Source organism: Salmo salar, chromosome ssa19 (genome assembly GCF_905237065.1).
Source record: "Salmo salar chromosome ssa19, Ssal_v3.1, whole genome shotgun sequence".
Lineage (NCBI taxonomy): Eukaryota > Metazoa > Chordata > Actinopteri > Salmoniformes > Salmonidae > Salmo > Salmo salar.
Window position 1 is genome coordinate 29,296,120 of NC_059460.1, and position 27,086 is coordinate 29,323,205.

The following is a 27,086-nucleotide window of genomic DNA, read 5'->3' on the forward strand; positions in this document are numbered from 1 at the left end:
ATGTTTTTTTAATGGTGGATGGAGGGGAGATGCAACACCTCCAGTATAGTCAAATATAGTAATCTATACTGTATTCAGTAGAGTATGTTATTTCACTGACATTATGTCAAGACGATGTATAATTATGATGATAAATAGGTGTAAATTGAATAAAGTCATACTATATGCACAGGTGAGTCTCTTTTGAATCATGTATCAAATTAATGGCCATGGAGTAATCATCTAGTTTTGCTTTGGTTACAAATGATGTTGGATAAATACCTCCCCTCCCCAAACTGATTTTGATACGGGAGGGGTGACGGCATTTGGAAACGCTATAAACCATTTTTTATCTTTCATTTCTTTTACAACAATTACAGCTGCAAGTCTCTTGGGTATGTTTCTATAAGCTTGGCACATCTAGCCACTGGGATTTTTGCCCATTCTTCAAGGTAAAACTGCTCCAGCTCCTTCAAGTTGGATGGGTTCTGCTGGTGTACAGCAACCTCATACCACAGATTCTCAATTGGATTGAGGTCTGGGCTTTGACTAGGCCATTCCAAGACATTAAAATGTCTTCCCTTAAACCACTAAAGTGTTGCGTTAGCAGTATGCTTAGGGTCATTGTCCTGCTGGAAGGTGAACCTCTGTCCCAGTCTCAAATCTCTGGAAGACTGAAACAGGTTTCCCTCAAGAATTTCCCTGTATTTAGCGCCATCCATCATTCCTTCAATTCTGACCAGTTTCCCAGTCCCTGCCGATGAAAAACATCCCCACAGTATGATGCTGCCACCACCATGCTTCACTGTGAGGATGGTGTTCACGGGGTGATGAGAAGTGTTGGGTTTGCGCCAGACATAGCATTTTTATTTTTGGCCAAAAAGCTCAATTTTAGTCTCATCTGACCAGAGCACCTTCTTCCATATGTTTGGGGTGTGGCTTATTCTTTTATTTAACCTTTTGGGGGTAGGGGGCAGTATTTGCACGGCCGGATAAAAAACGTACCCGATTTAATCTGGTTATTACTACTGCCCAGAAACTAGAATATGCATATAATTATTGGCTTTGGATAGAAAACACCCTAAAGTTTCTAAAACTGTTTGAATGGTGTCTGTGAGTATAACAGAACTCATATGGCAGGCAAAAACCTGAGAAGATTCCTTACAGGAAGTGACCTGTCTGAAAAGTTCTTGTTCTTCTTGGATCTCTTTAATGAAAACTGAGGATCTTTGCTGTAACGTGACACTTCCTACGGCTCCCATAGGCTCTCAGAAGGCGGGAAAAAGCTGAATGATGTAATTCCAGCCCCAGCCTGAAAAACATTAGCGCTTTTGGTAAGTGCTCTATAAGAGGACAATGGGACGGAGGCGCGTGCACGAGTCGACCCCATGTTTTTATTTTCTCTCTCTTTGAACCTAAACACGCTTTCCCGGTCGGAATATTATCGCTTTTTTACGAGAAAAATGGCATAACAATTTATTTTAAACAGCGGTTGACATGCTTCGAAGTACGGTAATGTAATATTTAGAATTTTTTTGTCACGAAATGCGTCGTGCGCGTCACCCTTCTTTACCATTCGGATAGTGTCTTGAACGCACGAACAAAACAGAGGATATTTGAACATAACTATGGATTATTTTGAACCAAACCAACATTTGTTATTGAAGTAGAAGTCCTGGGAGTGCATTCTGATGAAGAACAGCAAAGGTAATAACATTTTTCTTATAGTAAATCTGACTTTGGTGAGGGCTAAACTTGGTGGGTGTCTAAATAGCTAGCCCTGTGATGCCGGGCTATCTACTTAGAATATTGCAAAATGTGCTTTCACCGAAAAGCTATTTTAAAATCGGACATAGCGAGTGCATAAAGGAGTTCTGTATCTATAATTCTTAAAATAATTGTTATGTTTTTTGTGAACGTTTATCGTGAGTAATTTAGTAAATTCACCGGAAGTTTGCGGGGGGTATGCTAGTTCTGAACGTCACATGCTAATGTAAAAAGCTGGTTTTTGATATAAATATGAACTTGATTGAACAAAACATGCATGTATTGTATAACATAATGTCCTAGGGTTGTCATCTGATGAAGATCATCAAAGGTTAGTGCTGCGTTTAGCTGTGGTTTGGGTTTATGTGACATTATATGCTAGCTTGAAAAATGGGTGTCTGATTATTTCTGGCTGGGTACTCTGCTGACATAATCTAATGTTTTGCTTTCGTTGTAAAGCCTTTTTGAAATCGGACAGTGTGGTTAGATTAACGAGAGTCTTGTCTTTAAAATGGTGTAAAATAGTCATATGTTTGAGAAATGGAAGTAATAGCATTTCTAAGGTATTTGAATAACGCGCCACGGGATTCAACTGGCTGTTGAGTAGGTGGGACGATTTCGTCCCGCCGACCCTAGAGAGGTTAAGCAATGGCTTTTTTCTGGCCACTCTTCCGTAAAGCCCAGCTATGTGGAGTGTACGGCTTAAACTGGTCCTATGGACAGATACTCCAATCTCCACTGTGGAGCTCTGCAGATCCTTCAGGGTTATCTTTGGTCTCTTTGTTGCCTCTCTGATTAATGCCCTCCTTGCATGGTCTGTGAGTTGTGATGGGGGGCCCTCTCTTGGCAGGTTTGTTGTGGTGGACTTGGTCTTTTACCAAATAGGGCTATCTTCTGTATACCACCCATATCTTGTCACAACACAACTGATTGGCTCAAATGCATCAAGAAGGAAAGAAATTCCACAAATTAACTTTTGTCAAGGCACACCTATTAATTGAAATGCATTCCAGGTGACCACCTCATGAAGCTGGTTGAGAGAATGCCAAGTGTGTGCAAAGCTGTCTTCAAGGCAAAGGGTGGCTATTTGAAGAATGTCAAATATAAAATATATTTTTATTTGCTTAACACATTTTTTGGTTACTGCATGATTCCATATGTGTTATTTCATAGTTAAGCTGATCTACCTCCTAAAAAATAAGTGCAAAATAAATAAATATACATTTGTGTGTGTCCCACTTCTAAAACCAAAGTTGCGTCCCTGGATGTCACCATAAGGCCAATGGCGACTTTAAAACAATTACAGGGTTTAATGGCTGTGATAGAATAAAACTGAGGATGGAATTACTCCACAATACTAACGTAATTTACAGATTGAAAAAAAGGAATCCAGTACAAAATACAAATATTTCAAAACATGCATCCTGTTTGCAACAAGGCACTAAAGTAATACTGCAAAACAAAATGACACATAACTTCTTGTCCTGAATACAAAGTGTTATGTTTGGGGCAAATCCAATACAACACACTACTGAGTCCAACACTCCGTATTTTCAAGCATAGAGGTGGGTGATTCATGCTAAGGGGTATGCTTGTAACCCTTAAAACCTGTTGGGGCTAGGGGGCAGTATTTGCACGGCCGGATAAAAAACGTACCCGATTTAATCTGATTACTACTCCTGCCCAGTAACTAGAATATGCATATAATTAGTAGGTGTGGATAGAAAACACTCCAAAGTTTCTAAAACTGTTTGAATGGTGTCTGTGAGTATAACAGAACTCATATGGCAGGCCAAAACCTGAGAAGATTCCATGCAGGAAGTGGAAATCTGATTTGTGGAATCACTTTCAACACTTTGCCTATGAAACACACCGTGAGTTAGGATTTATTTAGCACTTCCTAAGGCTTCCACTAGATGTCAAGAGTCTTTACAAAGTGGTTTGAGTCTTCTCCGGTAAAAACTGACCGAACGAGAGGCCTGGAAAGTTGGTCATAGGGGGAGGGCCATTACTACTATGACGAGGGCGCCCATGGGTACCCTCTCGTTCCGAAACGTTTAGTAAGACAATGCAATCGTCCGCCTTGAATATTATTGAAGCTCTGATTGAAAAAGGCCCTAAAGATTTATGTTATACAACATTTGACATGTTTGAACGAACGTAAATATATATTTTTTGCACATTCGTGACGACAAGTCCCGCGCGCCTCGTACATTATGAGTAGCCTTCGGAACGCGCTAACAAGAAGGAGCTATTGGAACATAAATTATTAACTTTTTCAAACAAAACTACATTTGTTGTGGACCTGGGATTCCGGGAAGTGTCTTCTGATGAAGATAATCAAAGGTAAGGGAATATTTACAATAGTATATTTGATTTTAGATGGTTCCAAGATGGCGCTAACCTTTATCGCCTAGCCTATTTTTCTGAGCATAGCACCTCGTTTATTGCAAAGTGTGATTTCCCAGTAAAGTTATTTTTAAATCTGGCAATGCGGTTGCATTCACGAGATGTTAATCTATAATTCTTTGAATGACAATATTACATTTTAACAATGTTTTCGAATAGTAATTTTGTAAATTGTCGCGCTGATTCACCGGAAGCATGAGGGAAAATATTTTCTGAACGTCACGCGCCGATGTAATATGCTGTTTTTATATATAATTATGAACTTTATCGAACAAAAAATGCATGTATTGTGTAACATGATGTCCTAGGAGTGTCATCTGATGAAGATTGTCAAAGGTTAGTGCTGCATTTAGCTGTGTTTTGGGTATTTGTGATGCATTGTAGTTGCTTTGAAAATGGCAGTGTGATTATTTTTGGCAGGGTACTCTCCTAATATAATCTAATGTTTTGCTTTTGCTGTAAAGCCTTTTTGAAATCGGACAACGTGGTTCGGTTCAGGAGAGGTGTATCTATAAAATGTTGTAAATTAGTCATATGTTTGAGAAATTGAAGTTATAGCATTTATGAGGTATTTGTATTTCGCGCAACGCGATTCCACTGGCTGTTGACTAGGGTGGGATGCAAACGTCCCAGGTTCTCAGACAGGTTAAGTACTGGGGAGTTTTTCACCATAATAAAAAATAAACAAAATGAACCTAAGCACAGGCAAAATCCTAGAGGAAAACCTGTTTCAGTCTGCTTTCCACCAGACACAGGAAGATGAATTCACCATTCAGCAGGACAATAACCTAAAACACAATGCCAAATCTACACACTGGAGTTGCTTACCAATAAGACAGTGAATGTTCCTGAGGGGCTTAGTTACCGTTTTCACTTAAATCTGCTTGAAAATGTAGCAATGATCAACAATCAATTTGACAGAGCTTGAAGAATTTTGAAAAGAATAATGGACAAATATTGTACAATCTAGACGTGCAAAGCTCTTAGAGATTTACCCAGAAAGACTGACGGCTGTAATCCCACAACCTCCCTCCCAGGCAGCTGTAATCCCACAACCTCCCTCTTTGATTACCCTCCCTACTCCCATCCCCAGGACTGGCCTGGGACACTCCTGCCCCTCATGGCAGCCCCAACCCTGCAACAGGAGCCACACCAAGGCTTCCTGTGCACACCCAGAATGGAGCATTGGTTGGCCAGTGACCTTGGCAAAGTCTCAGCTCACTCAAAAAATAGCTGCAGATGACCCTATGCCTGGTAGCTCTGATGGGAATGAGCTAAATACCCCTCTGACTTTAAATCTCGTATGGGTCTTGGGCTAATGCACCTAAATATGCGAAGTATGATAAACATTTTGGACACAATTGACATTTGGGTACAGGACTCGTTTCCTGACATTCTGGAAACATGGTTAAATGGTTCTGTATCTGATAAATACATTGAAGTAAATTATTATGATGTATTTAGATGACAGATTACAGGAAAAGGGAGAAGTGACCATATGTGTAAAATCTAATTTCATGGCATCCCAATCTTTAATTTCATGATTTTGTACGTTTGCCCACTGACAAAGAAATGATCAGTCTAGAATTTTAATGGTAGGTTTATTTGAACAGTGAGAGACAGAATAACAACAACAAAATCCAGAAAAACGCATGTCAAAAATGTTTTAAAATGATTTGCATTTTAATGAGGGAAATAAGTATTTGACTCCTCTGCAAAACATGACTTAGTACTTGGTGGCAAAACCCTTGTTGGCAATCACAGAGGTCAGACGTTTCTTGTAGTTGGCCACCAGGTTTGCACACATCTCAGGAAGGATTTTGTCCCACTCCTCTTTGCAGATCGTCATTAAGGTTTCGAGGCTGACGTTTGGCAACTCAAACCTTCAGCTATCTCCACAGATTTTCTATGGGATTAAGGTCTGGAGACTGGCTAGGCCACTCCAGGACCTTAATGTGCTTCTTCTTGAACCACTCCTTTGTTGCCTTGGCCGTGTGTTTTGGGTCATTGTCATGCTGGAATACCCCTCCACGACCCATTTTCAATGCCCTGACTGAGGGAAGGAGGTTCTCACCCAAGATTTGACGGTACATGGCCCCGTCCATCGTCCCTTTGATGCGGTGAAGTTGTCCTGTCCCCTTAGCAGAAAAACACCCCCAAAGCATAATGTTTCCACCTGCATGTTTGACGGTGGAGATGGTGTTCTTGGGGTCATAGGCAGCATTCCTCCTCCTCCAAACACGGCGAGATGAGTTGATGTCAAAGAGCTCCATTTTGGTCTCATCTGACCACAACACTTTCACCAGTTGTCCTCTGAGTCATTCAGATGTTCATTGGCAAACTTCAGACGGGCATGTATATGTATTCTTGAGCAGGGGGACCTTGCGGGCGCTGCAGGATTTCAGTCCTTCACGGCGAAGTGTGTCACCAATTGTTTTCTTGGTGACTATGGTCCCAGCTGCCTTGAGATCATTGACAAGATCCTCCCGTGTAGTTCTGGGCCGATTCCTCACCATTCTCATGATCATTGCAACTCCACGAGGTGAGATCTTGCATGGAGACTCAGGCAGAGGGATATTGACAGTTCTTTTGTGTTTCTTCCATTTGCGAAAAATCGCACCAAATGTTGTCACCTTCTCACCAAGCTGCTTGGTGATGGTCTTGTATCCCATTCCAGCCTTGTGTAGGTCTACAATCTTGTCCCTGACATCCTTGGAGAGCTCTTTGGTCTTGGCCATGGTGGAGAGTTTGGAATCTGATTGATTGATTGCTTCTGTGGACAGGTGTCTTTTATACAGGTAACAAACTGAGATTAGGAGCACTCCCTTTAAGAGTTTGCTCCTAATCTCAGCTCGTTACCTGTATAAAAGACACCTGGGAGCCAGAAATCTTTCTGATTGAGAGGGGGTCAAATACTTATTTCCCTCATTAAAATGCAAATCATTTTATAACATTTTTGACATGCGTTTTTCTGGATTTGTTGTTGTTATTCTGTCTCTCACTGTTCAAATAAACCTACCATTAAAATTCTAGACTTATAATTTCTTTGTCAGTGGGCAAACGTACAAAATCAGCAGGGGATCAAATACTTTTTTCCCTCACTGTACGCTTCAGTGCATTTACTGTTTTGAAGAATCACAAGCCGAGTGAGAGAGAGAGCTTTAAAAAAAAGCTTGATTTATCTTTCTTAATCAAGATAGTACATCTGTTTCCTCTTCTTCCCTGCATAAGCAAGTTCTGTCTGACTCTGGCATCATAACTGAGAAGAATGAAAGGCTTTTTATTTGAGAGAGACTGTGGTTTAATTGACACTGGTCAGTCAATCGGCTGCTCTTCCCTCTGCCAACCTCTAGCTGACTAGACGGTTAACCCGTCAACTTCTAGTGAAACTTTGTTTTCATTTCAACAATTTACTATCTCTGATGTGCTAGATGCCTTGCTTAATATTTATGTTAAACAAAATCCACTGGGGCTGATATGCTTGATCCATTTTTTGCTGCAGCTCTCTACCCCCTTGATTGCTGAATCATTAACCCATATGTTTAACCTGACGATTATATCTGGTACTAAGGTTTGGAAGGTGGCCCATCTACTCCCCCTTCAGAAAGGTGGTGACCCTTGTAACCTAAATAATTATAACTCTATTTCTTAACTTTCTTGCCTAGCTAAAATATTAGAATCCTTTATTAATTCTCAGCCAAGATCTTTCTTATTTTTCAATTATTTTAAATCAGTACATCAGTCGTGTTTTAGACCAGGACATAGCATTTTCTCTTCTGCATCCCTAGTTATAAATGATGTGGTTAACTGTATGGTTAACTGTAATAAATAACTGAAATATTACATTTAGATAAGTATTCAGACCCTTTACTCAGTACTTTTTTGAAACACATTTGGCAGCGATTACAGCCAAGAGTCTTCTTGGGTATGATGCTACAAGCATGGCACACCTTTATTTGGGGAGTTTCTCCAATTCTTCTCTTCTTTTTTCCTTATCGATTCACCTGCGTTTCTAGTGGTGCTGGGAGTGCCTTGGCTGGCCAGTCACAATCCCAGATTTTGTTGAAACAGGGGGTTCTCCAGGGGTGGTCAGAGGAGTGTTCGGGTAGGTGTCTGGGAGTTTCCATCGGTGCCACGTCGGTGGAGAGTCGAGACCAGGTTTCCACTGTGCGCATTCCCCCTGAGTATGCCGATTTGGCTCTCGCCTTCTGTAAGAAGAAGGCGACTAAATTACCACCCCATTGACAGGGGGATTGTGTGATAAACCTCCTGGCAAACGCTGCGCTTCCCAAGAGTCACGTGTACCCCTTGTCTCAGGAGGAGACGTTGGCTATGGAGACATATGTCACGGAATCTCTGAGACAGGGGTTCATTCGGCCCTCCATCTCACCCGTCTCCTCGAGTTTCTTTTTCGTGAAGAAAAAGGGGGGAGGTCTGCGTCCGTGCATTGATTACAGAGGTCTCAATTACATCACAGTGGGGTTTAGTTACCCACTACCTCTCATCGCTACGGCGGTGGAATCATTTCACGGAGCGCGTTTTTTCACGAAACTGGATCTCAGGAGCGCGTATAATCTGGTGCGTATTCGGGAGGGAGACGAGTGGAAAACCGCATTTAGTACCACATCAGGACACTATGAGTACCTCGTCATGCCGTATGGGTTAAAGAATGCTCCAGCCGTCTTTCAATCCTTTGTAGACGAGATTCTCAGGGACCTGCATGGGCAGGGCGTGATAGTGTATATCGATGACATCCTGATTTACTCCACCACCCGCGCCGAGCATGTGTCGCTGGTGCGCAGGGTGCTTGGGAGGTTGCTGGAGCATGACCTATATGTCAAGGCTGAGAAGTGTGAGTTCTCCAAACGAGCCATCTCCTTCCTGGGTTATCGCATTTCCACCTCGGGGGTGGTGATAGAGTGTGACCGCGTCAAGGCCGTGCGTAATTGGCCGACTCCAGCCACGGTGAAGGAAGTGTAGCGGTTTTTGGGTTTTGCCAATTACTACCGGAGGTTTATCCGGGGTTTTGGCCAGGTAGCGGCTCCCATTACCTCACTGCTGAAGGGGGGACCGGTGCGTTTGCGTTGGTCGACAGAGGCGGACAGGGCTTTCACCCAGTTGAAGGCACTGTTCACTGATGCACCTGTGTTGGCGCACCCGGACCCTTCTTTACCATTCATAGTGGAGGTGGACGCGTCCGAGGCTGGGGTGGGTGCCGTGCTATCTCAGCGCTCGGGTACGCCACCGAAACTCCGCCCCTGTGCCTTCTTTTCTCGGAAGCTCAGTCCGGCGGAGCGTAACTATGATGTCGGGGACCGGGAACTGTTGGCTGTGGTCAAGGCATTGACCGTGTGGAGACACTGGCTTGAGGGGGCTAGACACCCTTTTCTCATCTGGACTGACCACCGGAACCTGGAGTATATCCGGGCAGCTAGGAGACTGAACCCGCGTCAGGCACGGTGGGCCATGTTCTTCACCCGGTTCCAGTTCACTATTTCATATCGACCAGGTTCCATGAACACGAAGGCCTACGCACTGTCCCGTCTTTATGATACTGAGGATCGGCCCATCGATCCTACTCCCATCCTTCCAGCCTCTAAGCTGGTCGCACCGGTGGTATGGGAGGTGGACGCGGACATCGAGCGGGCACTACAGCTGGAGCCTGTGCCTTCCAACTGTCCAGCAGGGCGTAAGTACGTGCCGCTTGGTGTCCGTGATCAATTGATTCGATGGGCTCATACGTTACCCTCGTCGGGTCATCCTGGGGTGGCGAGGACAGTGCTAGGCCTTAAGGGGAAGTACTGGTGGCCCACCTTGGCTAAGGACGTGAGGTTTTATGTCTCTTCCTGTTCGGTGTGCGCCCAGAGTAAGGCTCCTAGGCACCTTCCTTGAGGGAAGTTACAACCCCTCCCCGTTCCACAGAGGCCGTGGTCCCACCTGTCGGTGGACTTTCTCACCGATCTTCCCCCGTCTCAGGGGAATACCACGGTCCTGGTAGTTGTGGATCGGTTCTCTAAGTCCTGCCATCTCCTCCCGTTGCCCGGTTTCCCTACGGCCCTACAGACTGCGGAAGCTCTATTCACCCATTTTTGCCGGAGGACATCGTTTCTGATTGGGGTCCCCAGTTCACGTCCCGTGTATGGAGGGCATTTATGGAGTGCCTGGGGGTCTCGGTCAGCTTGACCTCCGGTTATCACCCCGAGAGCAATGGGCAGGTGGAGAGAGTTAACCAGGAGGTGGGTAGGTTTCTGCGGTCGTACTGCCAGGACCGGCCAGGGGAGTGGTCCAGGTACATACCTTGAGCCGAACTGGCCCAAAACTCACTCCGCCACTCCTCCACTAACATTTCACCCTTTCAGTGTGTGTTAGGCTACCAGCCGGTCCTGGCACCGTGGCATCAGAGCAAGACCGAGGCTCCTGCGGTGGAGGATTGGGTGCAGCGCTCCAAGGAGACCTGGAGGGCTGTCCAGGAGGCCCTTAAGGAAGCAGGGGGACGACAGAAGAGGAGCGCTGACCGCCACCGCAGTGAGGCCCCCGTATTCCAACCAGGGGACAGGGTCTGGCTCTCGACCCGAAACCTGCCCCTTCGCCTGCCCTGCCGGAAGCTGGGTCCGCAGCGTGTAGGGCCCTTCAAAGTCCTGAGGAGGATAAAGAAGGTGTGTTACCGATTACAACTCCCTTCGTATTATCGTATTAACCCCTCATTTCATGTGTCTCTCCTCAGGCCGGTGGTAGCTGGTCCCTTACAAGACGGTGAGAAGCCGGAGGTCCCACTGCCCCCTCTGGACATCGAGGGGCCCCCGGTGTATACAGTACGTGCCATTCTGGACTCTAGACGCCGGGTGAGGGGCCTGCAGTACCTCGTGGACTGGGAGGGGTACGGTCCGGAGGAGAGGTGCTGGGTGCCGGTGGGGGACATACTGGACCCAACACTATTGAGGGATTTCCATCGTCTCCACCCGGATCGCCCTGCGCCTCGCCCTCCGGGTCGTCCCCGAGGCCGGTGTCGGCGCGCTGCGGGAGCCGCGCGTCAGGGGGGGGGTACTGTCACGACTCCTGCCGAGGGTGACTCCTCTCCCTGTTCGGGTGGCGCTCGGCGGTCGTCGTCACCGGCCTACTAGCTGCCACTGATCCCTTTTTCCCTTTTCTGTTGGTTTTGTCTTGATTGTTTGCACCTGTATATGATTGGTGTTTGTTTAGTATTTAAGCCCTTTTCCCCACTTGTTCTGTGTGCGGGCTTACTTTCTGTTGTCGTCTGTTGTTTATGCAGTGGTACGTGTTATCGGATCCTTGTGTGTTTTGGATCAAACCCAGTTGTGTTTTCGTGGGTGTACTTTTCTTTTACGGTGCAATTCTTTTACGGTGCAAGCCCGTTAGCAAATACTCCTGTTTCCTGCGCCTGACTCCACACCCACTACTGCAGACGTTACAAATTCATTTTAGTATAAGGCTGTAACGTAACCATATGTGTAAAAAGGGTAGTGGTCTGTATACTTTCTGAATGCACTGTATGCCGATGATAGTGTTGTGTATGCTATTGCATTCATGGTTGACAAGGCTCTATCTGAACTACAGTCTGCCTTCATTGTATTAGAGAAAAACTTTTTTGACCTGAAATTAGTATTGAATGCAGGTAAAACTAAGGATACGTTGTTCTCTAGAGCGCATAAAAATAACTATATTGATCGTGTCCCTGCTTACAAATATCTGAGCATCTGGATAGATAAAAAGCTTTTCTTTTAAAAAGCATATTGATGAGTTAGTAGAAAAGCTGAGAATAAAAATAGGCTTCTTCTATAGAAATAGGTCCTACCTCTCACTAGAAAGCAGATTATTCAGTCTATGTTCCTATCTGTCCTAGACTATGGGGATATCATCTATATGAACACAGCTGCCACTTCAGTAAAGCCATTAGACACAGTTTTTCATAGCGCACTGCGCTTTATTACCGGCAACAATTTTAGAATTCTTCACTGCATTCTCTACCAGAAAGTTGATTGGCCCTCTTTGATGTCCCATAGGTTGATACATTGCTATGGTTTCATTTATAAAGCCCTTTTACAAAACGTCCCACTAACATCATTACTAAACTTTGGACATACGAGTTACCACACCCGGGCTCAGGGATGGCTAATTCTGGATATTCCTTTGGTCTCTACAGAGTTAGGTAAATCAGCTTTTAGTTTTCTTGCACCTTTTTTTGTGGAACAATCTTCAAAATGTTGTTAAATGTGATGTTCTGGTGCCTTTAAGGTAATTCAGAAGGCTGATTGAGGACCTTATTACTGATGAATGTGTTTGTTTTTTATGACCATGTTTCTTTCTGCTTGCATTTCGTATTTATATTGATGTGTGTATTTTCTGTAATTTATGTAATTCAGGGCTCATCTGTAAAAGAGCCCTTGGTCCCAGTATGACTCCCTGATTAAATAAATGTTAAATATATATATATTTTAATATTGCTGCCAAAGGTGATTCTAACATGTTTTGACTCAGGGGTGTGAGTACTTATGCAAATGAGATATTTCTGTATTTCATTTTCAAGAAAATTGCAGAAAAATGTCAACAAAAATATATTCACTTTGTCATTATGGGCTATTGTTTGTAGATGGGTGAGAAAAAATGATATTTAATCCATTTTGAATTCAGGCTGTAACACAACAAAATGTGTAATACGTCATGGGGTACGAATACATTCTGATGGCACTGTATGTAATTTACTGTCATAAAGAATTACATTTTAAAGGCTAATAAGGTTGGTGGAACCGTTCATAAGAGGGTTCTAGGAGGAACACTCCAAAGATAAAAGCTTCATAGAGGGTTCTAGGAAGGACCTTTTGAAGGATAAAAGGGTTATTGGTAGATCACTTCAAAGAGGGTTCTAGGTAGAACCATACAGGTGGTTCTTTGAAAAACCCTACATAGAGGGTACTAGGTGGAATCCTCTGCAAAGGGTTCTTCCTAGCATCAACAAAGATTGTCCTATGGGGACAAACCAAAGAACCCTGTATAGTTTTACCAAAGAACCCTGTATAGTGATGTGAATATTGTATATTGATGTGTATAGTGTATATTGATGTGTATTGATGTGTATGCAGGGCTCATCTGTGAAAGAGACCTTGGTCTCATCATGACTGCCTGCTGAAAAAAATGGGTCTTAGAAAGTTTCTGTGACAACACTGTAAATCAAATAGACTTGGGAAGGTGAACCTTAAACAGGGCTGGAGAGAAAGTGGCCACATTTTTTAATCTGAGTGGTGATGAGAAGCCATTCTACGGTTATGTACCAAAATTGTACCGTATTCCCTATATATTGCACTACTTTTGACCAGGAGTAACTGGTGTGAGTAACCAGAGTAACTGGTTACCAGAGTAACTGAGAGTTACTGGTATCAATGCTTTTCTACTGAGACACACTCACACTAAGACCACTTCACTTCACCCTGGCCACTGTCATTTAACAGCAGGCGGCCACAAATGAAGACCGACAAGGTGGTCCAAAGCACATCTGAGAGTGGGTTGAAAAAGGCCAGGGGTCCAGGGGGGCCAGGAGGGTGGGCTTCCCTGGGAGAGTGAGTAGTGGCCTCGTGCTTGAGGAAGCGTCCATGAACGACAGGGCTGGAGTCATCTCAACTAACTAGAGCCAATCTCAAGGGCAAGACTGTCACATCCACATGTCTTTCTGGAACGTATATCGAATTAAATGTGGCAGAGTGTTCATTTAGACTCAATTACACAAATGTAAAAAGACGCAGCTGCTGAAAATGAATCCAAAGCTAAAAGAGATCCAGAGAGCATAAGTATTTGAGCAGCAGGAAGGGAAGCAGTAGAGCATGCTAAAAGACCAGAGAGCGCTTATGGAGCTATAATATAAGGATAGCTTTTGATTGTGAATAGGAAGACAGCCTTTCCACTAAGTGCTCGACTGAAAAAGAAAGGGAAGAAAGGAAGATCAAAGAGAAAGTAGAATTGATCATAGATGCAGACTGAGAAACACAGTCCTCCTGGGGAGAAACTGACAGGTGTCCAAGACACTGTGGTTTTATCTATAGACTCTACAATTCAGGAGTAGCTACCTGGAGGGAGAGGACATTTTGGATTCCATTTTGGAATGCAGAACACTCAATTTTTCACAAAAATACTTTTGTTCATGGCTATAATAAAGTATTTCAGCTGTCTAAAACCTGCAATTACCTATTCTTGTTTCTGTCTCAACGTATCTTATTTTCACCCACTGAAAAGTCTCAAGGACAAGGAGAGGGTGTGTGTGTGTGAGTGTGTGTGTGTGTGTGTATGTGAGAGAGAGAGAGAGAGAGAGCAACAGACAGAAAGCGAGAGAGAGTGATAGAGAGTTTGTGTGTACTTCATGTAGCCTACACCCCCATTATCATAATAACCATGTAGGCAGATCAGGCTCTCAAAAATGCACATTAAAGAAGTAGCCTCAAAGTCAACGCTTCATAACAAGAGGAGAAGACCTTGGTGACTGAGTAATCCTGAACAATCAGTATGCCAGTAGAGACAGAGAGACTCTTCCCTCAATATAATACCCTGTCAGTAAATTAGTGACTGGCTCATATTGTCACCAACTGATTTTTCCCTAAATTGAATGAATCTTTAAGCCTCTCACTGGATCAATCAATTCTGAGACAGTCTTAGTGTGGTGATATCTCATTCTGCAAGTTGATATTGCCAGTAGTGAATGGGAGACTGCAAAGAGAGACCCTGACTGTTTGACTTCCCTGTCTATCCCTAAGCCCTGTTCAATAATGACAACCCCAAACTAATCAGGCTCTGGGCAGCCGCATACAACACAGATGGGCCCTCTTCATCACAGACCGCGTCAGATTAAGGCTGAGATAATGTATAGTCTCCCCCTCTCTCGCTGCCTCATCTATGGGTCCTGGTCAAAGTAGTGCAATATACAGTATAGGGAATAGGGTGCCATTTGGAATGCAAGCAGGGCCTTTGGAGTGATTCTGGTGAATGACGTTACCATAGCAACGTGCATTACTGTGTACTGTTTCAATGTTATTTTTATTTATTTATTTCACCTTTATTTAACCAGGTAGGCTAGTTGAGAACAAGTTCTCATTTACAACTGCAACCTGGCCAAGATAAAGCAAAGCAGTTAGACACATATGACAACACAGAGTTAAGCATGGAATAAACAAACATACAGTCAATAATACAGTAGAAAAAGTGTGTGCAAATGAGGTAGGATAAGGGAGGTAAGGCAATAAATAAGCCATGGTGGCGAAGTAATTACAATATAGCAATTGAACACTGGAATGGTAGATGTGCAGAAGATGAATGTGCAAGTAGAGATACTGGGGTGCAAAGGAGCAAGATAAATAAATAAATACAGTATGGGGATGAGGGAGTTGGATGGGCTATTTACAGATGGGCTATGTACAGGTGCAGTGAGCTGCTCTGACAGCTGGTGCTTAAAGCTAGTGAGGGAGATATGAGTCTCCAGGTTCAGTGATTTTTGCAGTTCGTTCCAGTCATGGGCAGCAGAGAACTGGAAGGAAAGGCGGCCAAAGGAAGAATTGGCTTTGGGGGTGACCAGTGAGATATACCTGTTGGAGCGCGTGCTACGGGTGGGTGCTGCTATGGTATCCAGTGAGCTGAGATAAGGCGGGGCTTTACCTAGCAGAGACTTGTAGATGACCTGGAGCCAGTGGGTTTGAAACGAGTATGAAACGAGGGCCAGCCAGCGAGAGCGTACAGGTCGCAGTGCTGGGTAGTATATGGGGCTTTGGTGACAAAATGGATGGCACTGTGATAGACTGCATCCAATTTGTTGAGTAGAGTGGCTATTTTGTAAATGACATCGCCGAAGTCGAGGATCGGTAGGATGGTCAGTTTTACAGGGTATGGGTCAGGGTATGTTTGGCAGCATGAGTGAAGGATGCTTTGTTGCGAAATAGGAAGCCGATTCTAGATTTAATTTTGGATTGGAGATGCTTAATGTGAGTCTGGAAGGAGAGTTTACAGTCTAACCAAACACCTAGGTAATTGTAGTTGTCCACATATTCTAAGTCAGAACCGTCAATATACAGTAGGTAAGCAGAAACAGGAGTCATACAGAAAAAGGTGCATCATTCAAATCTTGAGGGCTTGAGGAAAGAATGTTTCTTCTTCAATTGCAAAGGTTTAGCTCAGGGAAGTATTCCATTGCATCTGAAGTACAACATTACCCCTCCTTCTTTGGCATTGACCTCTGTGTGTGCTGTCTTTTTAATTCAGACAAAGTGTGAATGTTTCCTCACAGAGTGTATGGGATTGAGAGGGAAGGTGGAGGGGTGTGAGGCTACTAAATAATACCCTGTTGCATTAATAATGTGTTTTAAAATCAATACCAGCTCTCCTTTCTTGGGTTTATATGAATTCAATCTCAGTCAACAGGAGAGCGCACCTGCAGAATGCCAAGTGATGTCTTGTCATATATGGCAAGTGAAACAGAAACACAGGCTATTAATGGCATCCATGTTGCCATCCTATCCAAACAGCTACACCATAGTCCTGTGCTGTTACCATGACAGCAAGGAAACAGACTTCGAGCAAGCTATACTGTAAGACCTTGTCAAATTGTAAAAGTGTGAGAAGAAACAGATACCAGTCAGTTAGGTATCTACTGTGGGTGATAGGGGATGGAGGATGGGGCAGCATGTTACTATGGATCAGTCGCCAGAGGAACCCACCATAAGCACCTCACCTTGGAAGTCCACCTCAGTATATATTCTTGGAAAAGAAGGTGCCACTTAGAACCATAAAGGGTCCTTAAATTGTCCCCAAAGGAGAACCTTCTGAAAATAACTATTTTTGATTTCAAGTGGAACCCTTTCACTAATACAAGGTTGTACGTGGAACCCTGATCAAATACAGAAGCTCCAGTGATATCTCTTCAGAGCTTGTCCAGACCGGTGCTTCCCCAGATGAGACGGTGTGCATGGATTGTGTGAAGGTCAAGGTTGATGACAGTATCTCGAGGCTTTAAAGTATCGCTCTACTCTACAGACATTTTTATTCAGCCTGCTGGGCATTGTATTTCATTTTTTGGTTGTTCACGCCATGTTGTGAAACAACAAGAAACTGAGCTATATATAAAAGCCAAGTGGGTCATGCTAAAAACACCCAGAGGCTTTTACAGGGACCTCGACGGTGCCACAAAAATCTCAGAAAGAACAAAATCGTGGTCATTGTGAAAAGATATTATGTTGTTTATACTTTGTCTGGATAGAGAATTGACTCTGTCTGTTACAGCTTGTCACAGCTCTACAGGAGGAAATCTACAGTACAATTACAACGACAGTTTCTCTCACCCTGCCGACACACTCAAACTGTATGTCTGTTTCCCCAGGCATGACCCGTTTGCCCTCCTCCCCAAAAGTAACGTCTCATCCCGCCATGCCAGGCAAATGCAATCAACTGGGGGCAGAGGTGGCGTCCTGACAGTGGGCATTACTCTTACTTTGTCGAAATGGGACAGCCAAAAGATCCATCCTCCCTCCTGCCTCAAGACATCGGTCCACTTTGAATGCCTAAAACAAGGATGATGTTGCCATGCTAATTGCCTCTGTAAGGACAGTCAAGATCACAGATCTGTCTGTTTTTTCCCCCATCAAAGTTAGAGGATTTATGAGGACATGATTGAGTTTTCATCGGCTGAGAAGGAGCTGATTAGAAGTTGGGAGAAAAATGGTCCTGTGAGACCTTGACACTTCATTGGGAATGCATAATTTGTGGACCAAAATCGAGTCAAATTGCCTTTGTTTCAGGGATAGAGGTGAGGACATGATTGAGTTTTCATCTCCCAAGTCAGAATTACAAGGGCATGTAATAATATTTTGGAGATTATATTTCTGCTCCCATTTCAAGCCCACCAAATGAATTCATTCTTCATTTCACTTGATTACCTGACAGAATCAGTCTTCATTGTTTTCCAAAGTTGCCAAACATCAAGAAACTATATAGGGGACAGTAGATAAAAACATAGCAAAAATATGGATGTTCACCTTCAATTGGGAGTCTTTACATTCAGACTGCATCCCAATTGGCCCCCTCTTCCCTGTATAGTGCACTACTTTTGACCAGGACCCATAGGGTGCAATACTTTTGGGCTCATAGAGGGAACTACTAACAGGGCCAATAGAGGACTACTAGTGCATGTAGGGAATAGGGTGCCATTTGGGACCTGAGTTCAGTCTTTATGAATTATTCACCTGAAGGTCTCCATTGATCCAAAGCCACTATTCCTACAGAGCACCTCCATTGACCAGCCAAGAGCCCAAACTCACACTCTCCACAAATCCTTCATCCTCAGTGTTCCTTTCTCAGAGGATGTTTTCGGGGTCTGCATGGAGGAGGATGTGGGGCCTCGGCCCTTGAAGATGAGAGTGTTATGTCTATCCTCCAGTGGTGGCCCCTTGATTTGAGACAGGATGTCCCTAGCGACCTGACCATCGGCGTTACAGATCTCTACAGCTCTGATAGACTGGGACAGTGGCAGAATGGTCAATAAAGTATCCTTTAAACCTCCTGCCACATCTTGCTGTGGCATCCACCTCCACTAAAAAGCTACAGTTGCAGCCAATTATTCTGATCCACATAGTTGCAGAACTACACAACCCCATTTACAGCTTTTTATTGTAAAAAAACACCAAGGGTGAGCAACCTCCGCTCATTTAGAGTTGTCTGTGGTGCTGTCCACGGCGGTGGTAGGGGCTGCTGGTAGCCTGGCGGTTAAGAGCATTGGGTCAGTAACCGAAAGGGTGCTTGTTTGACTCCCCAAGAAGACTAGGTGAAAAATATGTTCATCCTAATTGCTCCTGTAAGTCGCCCTCGATAAGAGTGTCTGCTAAATTACTAAAATGTGGTGCTGAATCAGTCTCCAATCTTCATCAGTTAGCGCTAATCGTGGTGCTCTCCATGGTCTTGAATTGCTTATGTGTGCGTCAGTATAAGGACCCACTTCAGGTTTGATTGATTTTATTTGCCAGTTTAAAAAAAAAACACATATACACACAGTACCTACAAAAACGTGACAGGGATAACACAAAAAAGTTGAAATGATAGTTATAAGATGGAGAGTGAAGTAGTCTGTAGACAGATAGGAGTTGATTGGTTCGGACAGGCAGCATGGCTTGGGCAAAGGGAGGGAGCATCGATGGTGCAGGGCAGAGAGAAAAAAGTAACATCTAGACAGTTCAGGAGCTCTTCAGCAGGGCCAAAGCCATCAGCATGGGAGTTCACACGGATCACCTGGGTACAGAAGAAAACAACATTTCTGCATCACATCCAGTCAACACAGAGTGAATCTGTCAAGAGCAATTTATAATCAAGCCCAGTAGTTTATATCGCTCAAGTCCGCCTACTGGATCTATAAATGCATTCATCTGTGCTCCCCATGGGGGCAGTCAGATCATATTCTGAGCTCAATGGAGCTTAAACAGATGGACAAAGTCCTTCGTTTCCTTCGTATTTCCCTCAGAATTAGAGCTGTTTCTGTCTCTTGTGCCTTTGCACTGTGGTATTTCACCCTTTAACACAATGTTTGAGCCGGTAATGCCTCTGGATGATTCCAGCTCATTCATCAGCCCTTTTATTCGCCATTAAAAGGGCTGTGTAGCATGTCTGTGGCGGTAGAGGAGTAGAGAGTCGTGGAGACAGACAGGTTCAGAGGCTAATGGTGGCGGCGCTAGCAGCTAGCAGACACAGGCTGGATATTAATGGTGGTGGCACTAGCAGCTAGCAGACACTGGCTGGTCAGCGGGGCTGGCAGCTTGGCAGGCAGGCCACTAATGAGGGCTGTATACCTCTCCTCGATCTGACAGCAAAAGCTCTGGGTGCTATTAAATAAGCCCTTCTCAAAAACACCTCTGATAATCAACAGACCATTATCAATCTATCCAACCCACTTAAAAAAAAACATTTAACTTCTTGGGGCTAGGACCCTTTTTTCTCAATTTCCGCCTGAATGACGTGCCCAAAGTAAACTGGTTGTAGCTCCGGTCCTGAAGCCAGGATATGCATATAATTGGTACCATTGGAAAGAAAACACTTTGAAGTTTGTAGAAATGTTAAAATAATGTAGGAGAATATAACACAATAGATATGGTAGGAGAAAATCCAAAGACAAACCAACCAGAATTTTCTTTTTGAGAGACCATCCTCTTAGAAAGGCAAGTAAAAGGTCATATTGAAAATAAGCTCCCTGAATGCAATTCCTATGGCTTCCACAGGGTGTCAGCAGTCTATGTTCAAGGTTTCAGGCTTGTAACTTCAAAAACGAATAAGAAATATCAGTTTTAGTACAGGGACACAGTTTTGGAGATTCGTGTTTGCACACGGCATGAAGACAGTACCCACCTGCTAAAATCAGTTTCCTATTGAACATACTTCTTTACGTAAGAAATATTATAGTTTGATTACATTTTAGGGTATCTGAGGAGTAAATAGAAACGTATATTGACATGTTGAAACAAAGTTTAGCGGGACACCCATCCCTATTAACACTTAACACAGCAAAGAAAGAGGGCTCAGTTAGAAGAGCATTGTGCTTGCAATGCCAGGGTTGTGGGTTCCATTCCCATGGGGGAGCAGTATGAAAATGCATGCACTCACTACTGTAAGTTGGTCTGGATAAGAGCATCTGCTAAATTATTTAAATGTACCCTCCAATGTGAGGGTAACAGACACATTTGCGTAAGTCTAATGCTTTAAAGAAAATACTTGCCCAGAGCTAAAAGAATAACAGACAATCAGCACTAATGTGTAAACATATACTAAACAAAACTGTTTGTTACATGCAATATGCTTTGTAGGCTACACCGGACAGATGTTGCTCTCCGGTTTTGTGATGAAACAAAGGTGTGATTGAATTTATTCTGCCACTGTGTCTTCCTTTTGTCTCGGCCTTAGGCCTATATATACTGCTCAAAAAAATAAAGGGAACACTTAAACAACACATCCTAGATCTGAATGAAAGAAATAATCTTATTAAATACTTTTTTCTTTACATAGTTGAATGTGCTGACAACAAAATCACACAAGAATAATCAATGGAAATCCAATTTATCAACCCATGGAGGTCTGGATTTGGAGTCACACTCAAAATTAAAGTAGAAAACCACACTACAGGCTGATCCAACTTTGATGTAATGTCCTTAAAACAAGTCAAAATGAGGCTCAGTAGTGTGTGTGGCCTCCACGTGCCTGTATGACCTCCCTACAACGCCTGGGCATGCTCCTGATGAGGTGGCGGATGGTCTCCTGAGGGATCTCCTCCCAGACCTGGACTAAAGCATCCGCCAACTCCTGGACAGTCTGTGGTGCAACGTGGCATTGGTGGATGGAGCGAGACATGATGTCCCAGATGTGCTCAATTGGATTCAGGTCTGGGGAACGGGCGGGCCAGTCCATAGCATCAATGCCTTCCTCTTACAAGAACTGCTGACACACTCCAGCCACATGAGGTCTAGCATTGTCTTGCATTAGGAGGAACCCAGGACCAACCGCACCAGCATATGGTCTCACAAGGGGTCTGAGGATCTCATCTCGGTACCTAATGGCAGTCAGGCTACCTCTGGCGAGCACATGGAGGGCTGTGCGGCCCCCCAAAGAAATGCCACCCCACACCATGACTGACCCACCGCCAAACCGGTCATGCTGGAGGATGTTGCAGGCAGCAGAACGTTCTCCACGGCGTTTCCACACTCTGTCACGTCTGTCACGTGCTCAGTGTGAACCTGCTTTCATCTGTGAAGAGCACAGGGCGCCAGTGGCGAATTTGCCAATCTTGATGTTCTCTGGCAAATGCCAAACGTCCTGCACGGTGTTGGGCTGTAAGCACAACCCCCACCTGTGGATGTCGGGCCCTCATACCACCCTTATGCAGTCTGTTTCTGACTGTTTGAGCAGACACATGCACATTTGTGGCCTGCTGGAGGTCATTTTGCAGGGCTCTGGCAGTGCTTCTCCTGCTCCTCCTTGCACAAAGGCAGAGGTAGCGGTCCTGCTGCTGGGTTGTTGCCCTCCTACGGCCTCCTCCACGTCTCCTGATGTACTGGCCTGTCTCCTGGTAGCGCCTCCATGCTCTGGACACTACGCTGACAGACACAGCAAACCTTCTTGCCACAGCTCGCATTGATGTGCCATCCTGGATGAGCTGCACTACCTGAGTCACTTGTGTGGGTTGTAGACTCATGCTACCACTAGAGTGAAAGCACCGCCAGCATTCGAAAGTGACCAAAACATCAGCCAGGAAGCATAGGAACTGAGAAGTGGTCTGTGGTCCCCACCTGCAGAACCACTCCTTTATTGGGGGTGTCTTGCTAATTGCCTATAATTTCCACCTGTTGTCTATTCCATTTGCACAACAGCATGTGAAATTTATTGTCAATCAGTGTTGCTTCCTAAGTGGACAGTTTGATTTCACAGAAGTGTGATTGACTTGGAGTTACATTGTGTTGTTTAAGTGTTCCCTTTATTTTTTGAGCAGTGTATATCATGGTGGCACGGCATATGAACTAACAGGTTCTAGAGCAAACAACGCAATTATTATTATATGGCATTTTTTCCCTGGCTTGGCTTCCACCAGTGATTTGACCCATGCACCGCTACTGCACACAGGTCGAGTGGCCAGTCTCTTCAAAAAGACCTTATCAGGCATGTCATAGACACTCATTAAAAACCATCTCACATGCATCGACAAAGGTTAATAAGTGCAATTGTTTTCTAATTGACTTTTATCGACGCTTTCAAGATTATCACTCAATTTTGTAGCCCTTTACTGCAGTCAATGACCAAAAACGCCCTCTTTGACCTCATGGGTGGAATGATATTAATATGTTTCATAATTTCATAATTAATAAAGATTTCTTAACACGAAAACCCGGTGTTTCTATGTCAAACAGTTTTGTTATATTTCAGTCTTCTGTGATGTATATAAAGTGTAATATTGGGATGCAAACTCAACATGTAATACATTTCAACTCTATATCTGACATAGTACAGGTGTCTTCTTTTTTTAAGGCCATAGCCTTGTGTGTGAGGTTTTCTTTTTTGTTTCATAGTAGATTTGTTTAAGACTATCAAGAATCACTCTGTGTGACCCTAATTTATCCCACAGCAGTAAAAGGCTAATCACCTCTGAGTGGCATCTTGGAGTACAATCTGACAACGTGTGTTGAGTCTTCAGGCTAGACCATACTACACCGGCTCCGACGCTCGTCTTATGTGGCAGGGCTTGCAAACTATTACAGACTACAAAGGGAAGCACAGTCACGAGCTGCCCAGTGACACGAGCCTACCAGACGAGCTAAACCACTTCTATGCTCGCTTCGAGGCAAGCAACACTGAGGCATGCATGAGAGCATCAGCTGTTCCGGACGACTGTGTGATCACGCTCTCCGTAGCCGATGTGAGTAAAACCTTTAAACAGGTCAACATACACAAGGCTGCGGGGCCAGATGGATTACCAGGACGTGTGCACCGGGCATGTGCTGACCAACTGGCAGGTGTCTTCACTGACATTTTCAACATGTCCCTGATTGAGTCTGTAATACCAACATGCTTCAAGCAGACCACCATAGTCCCTGTGCCCAAGAACACAAAGGCAACCTGCCTAAATGACTACAGACCCGTAGCACTCACGTCTGTAGCTATGAAGTGCTTTGAAAGGTTGGTGATGGCTCACTTCAACACCATTATCCCAGAAACCCTAGACCCACCTCAATTTGCATACCGCCCAAACAGATCCACAGATGATGCAATCTCTACTGCACTCCACACTGCCTTTCCCACCTGGACAAAAGGAACACCCACGTGAGAATGCTATTCATTGACTACAGCTCAGCGTTCAACACCATAGTACCCTCAAAGCTCATCACTAAGCTAAGGATCCTGGGACTAAACACCTCCCTCTGCAACTGGATCCTGGACTTCCTGACGGGCCGCCCCCAGGTGGTGAGGGTAGGTAGCAACACATCTGCCACATGGATCCTCAACATTGGAGCTCCCCAAGGGTGCGTGCTCAGTCCCCTCCTGTACTCCCTCTTCACCCACGACTGCATGGCCAGGCACGACTCCAACACCCTCATTAAGTTTGCAGACGACACAACAGTAGTAGGCCTGATCACTGACAATGATGAGACAGCATATAGGGAGGAGGTCAGAGACCAGATATCACAAAGTGCTTATACAGAAACCCAGCCTAAAACCCCAAAGAGCAAGCAATGCAGTTGTAGAAGCACGGTGGCTAGGAAAAACTCACTAGAAAGGCAGAAACCTAGAGAGTAACCAGGCTCTGATGGGTAGCCAGTCCAGGAGGGGAGAGAGAGTGAGAATGAAATGATGGGAGAATTAGAGGGAGCATACTTAAGATCACACAGTACACAAGATAAGACAGGAGAATTACACCAGATAGGACAGGTTGACCCTAGCCCCCTGGTACATAGACTATTGCAGCAGACAGGGGGGTCGGGAGACACTGTGGCCCTGTCCGACAATACCCCTGGACAGGGCCAACCAGGCAGGCTAAAATCCCACCCACTTTGCCAAAGCACAGCCCCCACATCACCATAGGGATATCAACAGACCACCAACTTACTACCCTGAGGCAGTTGTATCGTGAGTATATTGTGTGTCAGAGTAGTTTAGGGCAAGCTCAGATAGCAACCCTGGATACCAGGAAATTCTAGGGTTTCCTCTGAGTCTCGTGATTAAACGTCATTTGGCTAACTAGCAAAGCTAGCCCTCCCACTGCACTGAATACGGACCGTTCTCGCCTGCATTGGAACTCCCGCTCCCAGAACTCACACACACCCACACACAGAGAAGAGCATGGACCGCGCATGCTGTTGTTCATCTAGTGAGGGACGAAGCCCTGCAACATAAAAATAAACTTATTATAACCTGGATACACCAGGTTTTTAAAGATTACAACCGGTTTAACTTTATTGAATGTTTACCTTTTTCTGATGGTGAATTATTGAGTTTACTGTGAGTTTATGAATTCTAGTTCTCGTGCATGATACCATACTGTTTTGGTTTATTTTGAGTTGTATGTCTTGCATTTGATTCCATTCTAAAGACTTACATTTCTGTATATCCCTGAATAAAGCCCAAAGATAATGTGTACTGTCAAAATATAATTAATCTTCCTAATACGAGATAATTTATGCCAATTGCCTTCCTTTGGTTATTTTTGAGTATATGTGTTTACCCCTGTTTTACATCCTACAAAGCTCAGTTACAGTAGGGGCACAGTAGGGGGTTACAAATTTGGGACACTCCAATTAGTATGATATGTTACGTTTCGTATGGTATGAATTCATTTGTGGATGTCCATCATTAATTTTGTATGATATGTTACGAATTACAATTCAGATGGTATGTTACGAATTGCAATTTGTACGATATGTTGCGAATTTGCAAAATGTATGATATGTTACGAATTCCAATTTGTTGTGGCTAACGTTAGCTAGGTGGCTAATGCTAATGTTAGCTAGGTGGCTAACGTTAGCTAAGCTATGGGTTAAGGTTCAGGTTAAGGTTAGGTTTAGGAGTTAGGTTAAGGTTAGGTTTAGTGTTAGAGAAGGCCTAGCTAACATGGAAAGTAATTGCAAAGTAGCTAAAAAGTAGTAGTTGAAAAGTTGCTAATTAACTAAAATGCTAAAGTTGTCCATGATGAGATTTGAACACACAACCTTCGGGTTTGCGTTATACATCTACCCATCTGCCCCAACCAAACCACCCTACTTTAATTTTTGCCTTATGTAACCTTCTGTTTTATGTAGACATATTACAGCACTGTTGGAGCTAGGAACACAAGCATTTCGCTACACCCGCAATAACATCTGCTAAATATGTGTATGTGACTAATAAAATGTTATTTGATTTGATACCGAGCGTAACATATCATACTAATTTGTCCTGGATTTACATTTACTATGTTACATCTAGTCTATGAGACCAGGTTGTCATGCCGCCAGGACAAGTCTCCGCACAATGGAGACTGTGCCTTTTCCTCCCACGCACCACAGCTATGGAACTCCCTTCCTGATAATCTCAGGGCTGTTCAGACTGTTGGAGCTGTTTAAGCATGCCTTAAGACTTATCTCTATCGGCTGGCCTACCCTTTTGTCTCTAGACTTTGATTGTTGCTTTTATGATAGGGTTAGATATACAGTATATATTGTATATATTATTCTTTAACTATTTTTCGATTTAATTAGTTATTTTATGCACTTTGAGATTATTATTTTATAATAAAATGTGCTATACAAATGTAAGAAATTATTATTATTATTATTAGGGCAGAGGGAGGGATACATAATGAATAGGTTTTTGTTTATCATGCAGTTAGCAACAACCAGGTATTGACACTAGACTGAAAGCATTACAATTGTCTGTATGTATACTGTAATAATGTTTTCACACAAAATACATCTTATTTACAGTTTATGGCTACAACATCTTATTTAATGTTATGTTCTGTTGCTTCATGAATTGAACATGAGGTCAGACTTGGATCAGATCAGAAGAATTAGATATAATAGCAATCCTACGGGACTGAAACTCAGGTTATGGGGAATATTTTAGGCTAGTTGTTCTTGTGTCTCTGTTCCTGTTTGCTCCTCCACCTCTTCTGTGTCTGCAGGGGGAGAGCTGAACAGGTGGGGAGTCTGCAGTTTGCTGATTTATAACACTCTTAAAACTTCCCATCACTTAACTTGGTTGTCCTGCCTTCTCACGCACCAGTGGCACTCAGACACAGTATATGGGAGCCCTACCTCAAACTCTTTTACAACAGAGAAATGGCAGAATACACACAGACACACACACAGACACACAGGTGCTCTGCTCCCAGACCATGCCCATGACCTCCCATAGCAGCTCCAGTAGGCTGAGGAATGAGACAGATG

At 43.9% G+C, this 27,086-nt stretch overlaps 1 pseudogene; it reads left to right on the top strand.

The window, feature by feature from the left end:
* Nucleotides 1-26,833, top strand: part of LOC106578712 (nuclear receptor-binding protein-like) — a 66,564-nt pseudogene extending 39,731 nt beyond the window's left edge.
* Nucleotides 26,834-27,086: the final 253 nt, after the last annotated feature.